The sequence below is a fragment of the Rhineura floridana genome, chromosome 7 (assembly GCF_030035675.1).
Source record: "Rhineura floridana isolate rRhiFlo1 chromosome 7, rRhiFlo1.hap2, whole genome shotgun sequence".
In the NCBI taxonomy this organism is placed as follows: domain Eukaryota; kingdom Metazoa; phylum Chordata; class Lepidosauria; order Squamata; family Rhineuridae; genus Rhineura; species Rhineura floridana.
In genome coordinates, this window is record NC_084486.1 from 107,070,899 (window position 1) to 107,075,301 (window position 4,403).

The 4,403-nt window shown below is 40.6% G+C and overlaps 1 pseudogene; it reads left to right on the plus strand.

Moving 5' to 3' along the window:
- The first annotated feature begins 429 nt into the window (after positions 1 to 429).
- LOC133389696 (lysosomal cobalamin transport escort protein LMBD1-like) lies at positions 430 to 3,383 on the plus strand (annotated as a pseudogene).
- Positions 3,384 to 4,403: the final 1,020 nt, after the last annotated feature.

A 4,403-nucleotide genomic window follows, 5' to 3' on the forward strand; every position in this document is an offset into this window, starting at 1 on the left:
TGTTAACCTTATGGATAAAAAAAAATATTCTACTACCCTCTCTGTGTGTGTGCTTATTTTTAATGTTGTTTTAGGCTACTTAGATGTGCAGCAGCCAAGGCCAGCACCTTGTAGGCATTTTTTAAAGTAACTAAAATGTAATTGTAGCAATTACTTTTGAGTAATTCACAGCAATTTTAATTGTAATGGTAATTACTACTTTGTGGGGGCCATGTAACTGTAACTGTAATTTATTACTTTTTTAAAGTAATTTTCCAAGCTCTGGTGAAGTCCAGCAACATGTGAAGGGCCATCACTTCCTTATTCCTCCTGAATATTATTGTGAAGGAGACGGCATAGAAGTATTAGTTAGCATGGCCAAGATACAAGGTTTCCAAAAGAAGTTGAGCAGGTAGACAGTGGTCTGACAAACACAGATCTGAGAAGGTAATGAGTAATGGAAATGTGGAGCTGAAGAAAAGCAACAGGTAGGATTGTGGCAAAACATCATGAACAGTCTGTGAACAGGAGGATTTGTAAAATATGCAAAGAGGGCTTGGAGGGCTAAGGTAAATGAGCCTTGGGGGAATTACACAACTGCTCAGTGTAGAATTGTACAGAAAAAGAATTCTGCCAGTTGTGACTTCTATCAGTGCAGCATTGTAACCAGGCAACCCTCAGACAAAATTCAAAGCTCTGTAAAGGGAGAGACGGGTTCTGAATTTCATATGGCAGTTTAAACTAACCAGTCAATTCTTTAACTGCAAGCTTCTAACATACAGAAGCCTACTTTATCCCAAGAGCTCTAGAGAGATAGTAGAACTGAACTCTTGTCACTCAAAGAATGGATAGAACGTTAAGATTTGGGAACTTTTTGATTCCCCCTGCTCAGTACTGCCTCTAGGCAAAACTGCAATAATGATAATGCCCAACATTTGTATAACACTTTCAAGAGATTAGAGCACTCTGCATGCATTATCTAGTTGTAATTCTTATAACAACCCTATCAGGAGAATCAGTATTATTATTTCCAATACTGCAGATGGAGTGAGTGAGAATAAGATATAGCAGGTCATTTAAGGCCACCTAGTGAGTTTCAAAATGGGGACTTCCTGATTCATCCTACAGCCTCTTTAACCACTGTTCTACACTAGTTCTCCATAAATGTGCCATATTATTATTATTATTATTATTATTATTATATACCGCCCCATAGCCAAAGCTCTCTGGGCAGTTTACAAAAATTCCCTTGCATTTCTTAAAACTGTGTTTCTACATTTGTTCAGGACAGAGGTCTCTACGACTCCTCCATAAGATATCTTGGAACACAACTGACTGGGAGAATTTAGCTCTCCCAGGGAAACCGCTTCCCAGTGCAACTCTTGTTCTATCTCACCAGAGGCCAGGCTGCTGCTCTTGGTTGGCAGAACTAGCCCAAAGTAAGCACTTTAATTAAAATACCAAAAGGTGCCAAACTTGGGTAATATTTCAAATCACTTAGTCGAGGAACCACTAGTCGAGGACTCCCCATTTTAAGCCATCTCTACCTATTTTTCTTTTGTGTGTATAACTGGAGTGACCACGTGGAAAGGAGGACAGAGTCTTGTACTTTTGATAGTTTGGCAGAAGAGAGAACATGGATATGTCCAGTTTGTCATGCAGGGGCAAGAAACATCATCTGCAGAAATTCTCTCTTCTGTAGATTAAAGGACTGGGCAGATGCAAATGTTACAAGGCAAATTGAAGACACCGTGTTTATGCATATTACACACCCTGTATTCCATCATATTATTCTGTATGTTCCTGTGGATCCCCTTTTGTCTACTTCTACTATGAGGAGAAAGATTAAGATGATGGCAATACATGCTCACAGGTTAACATTGCATTCAACTATACTCTAGGATCCCTTCTGGTTTGTTCTGTTCTTCTAATAATAGGAGCCTTTGTTCCACTGGATATTCCCAACAACAAAAAATCAACAGAATAGGAGAAAGTGAAACTTTTGTTTGAAGAACTTGGAAGCAGCCATAGTTTGGCTGTTCTATCCTTCTCTATGTGTTCTTTGACCCTTATTGGTATGGTGGCATCTATTACCTATACAGCTTATGGCATATCCATGTTGCCTCTAAACCTGATAAAGGGGACAAGAAGTGCTAGTTATGAGCACTTGGAAAACACTGAAGATATTGGAGAGGTTGAGCAAAGTATGAAAATGGAAATGGACTGCCTTCAAGTCAATCCCGACTTATGGCTACCCTATGAATAGGGTTTTCATGGTAAGTGGTATTCAGAGGGGGTTTACCATTGCCTCCCTCTGAGGCTAGTCCTCCCCAGCCGGCTAGAGCCTGCTCAGTGTGCCACAGCTGCACAAGCCAGCCCCTTCCTTGTCTGCAACTGCCAGCTGGGGGGCAACCGGGTTCCTTGGGATTATTTTATTTATTTATGTATTTATTTGTTTGTTTGTTTGTTTGTTTGTTTGTTTCATTTATAGACCGCCCATAGCGAATAGTTCTCTGGGCGGTGTACAAAAAGGTTAAAATACAGCTGCACAGGTGGCAGGGCACATAACCCTGAGCCACTCACTGTGGTTGTGATCATTAGCTGGCCCTTGACACCCAGGAGACATGAGCGGGGATTTGAACTCACAGACTCTGGGCTCCCAGCCAGGCTCTCCTCCCCACTGTGCTAGACCAGCTATGGGCAAAGTATACTAAGGATTAAATCAAAGTGTAAAGGTGGTCAGCCATTACCAACTCAGGATAGGTGGATTCTACAACAACTTGCAGACAAGCTAACGGTCCTTCGAAAGAGAGGGAGGCATCTGGAATACATTGAGAAGAGCTGCTGCACCAGGTTCTAGGGAGCTATGAGGCCACTAAAAATTGTCTGGGGAATATTTTTTTTATCCTTGTGGCTCTGCTGTTCACTGTTTCTCTCTTCTTGTCCAACTTGGATAAAGCACTGCTCTCAGCTGGCATAGATACTGGATTTATAACCCTGGGAACTAATTTGACCAATCCACTGAATATGCTGTTACCTGTTCTACAAACTGTCTTCCCCCTCGATTATATCCTCATTACTACTATAATTATGTACTTTATATTTACGTCAATGGCAGGAATTCAAAACATGGGTATATGGGTCTTCTGGATAAGGCTGTACAAAATCAGACTGGGAGGACATGTCCTCAGGTGCTTCTTTTTCTCTGCATGATATTGCTATTGATTGTTCTTTACACCAGCTATACGATCTACAGTATGGCCCCTCAGTATGTTATGTATGGAAGCCAAAAGTACTTAATGCTGAGTAATATGACAGTGGATGGACACTTGACAACCATAACAACGTATGTGGCTAAAGACTGTGACATAGCTGCCCCTGAAATAGGTGTCCAAAGTTCTTAAAAGATGCCGCAGGCCAATACTCAACAAGAACAAAAGCACTGCATCATCTGCCTAAAGAAGAATTGATAGGAATATAGTTGCTAAATTAGGAGGGTGGGAGCTTAGCTTCTAGACTAGGGAGTTGATGTAAAAGTTAAATAGGGGTGTATTCTAGCTTCCACCCTGTTTGTGTTGAAATAAGATTCAGCAACCAGTGTGATAGGCTTTTGTACATGAAATTAATGGAAAGAGGCACCATCTTGTCCTTTGCTTCAGGCAGCAAAACATCTCAAGTCAGCCCTGGTGGCTTCACAGAGGATGAAGCAGACAGAAGAAGGATTGAATCAGGAACAAAAAATTTAGAGAGCAATGAAGATAATATTACAAGTCCTCCTTTTGCTCTGGTGGAAACACCAGTGAAGGTGGTGATCATTTAAGGGGTGCAGGGAGGTCATTAACATCTGAGGAGGGGGAAGAGAAATGGTGACTCATGAGAGGCATGAAGTATGCGGGAACTCAAGGAAGGGAAGAAGCAAGTACTCAAAGGAGCTTTGCCATGCCAAAAATGATAAAGTCAGATGTGGCCCTGGTTGATTTCTAGGTGTATAAAAGAAAGACCATCATCTTGCACTTATCTGGCAAAAGAGGGCAGAAGAGGATAGTAGGCCTTTGGGTGGATGTTACAATAACATTTATAGTACTTCTTGTTTAGCAACCTCTTTACTTCTCATGGCTTCAATTTTGTTTACATTTTAATGAGAAACTGCCCAATTTATACTTCTCAAACCAATACACAAACCTAGACACAGCTCTCCTAAGAAATTCACATTTCTTCAGATTTTATGACACAGTTCTCCAGCCAAACAATATGTATAAAATGCATATATTACAGGGAAATGTGCATATATATATATATATGTATTAGTGAAAATAACATACACAGATGCACAATATTTGGGAAGAGTACTTGCAAAAATGTGCAAAAGATGCTATTGGAGGTTGCTGATTCCTAGGGTTGCCATAAGTCATAATCAACTTGAA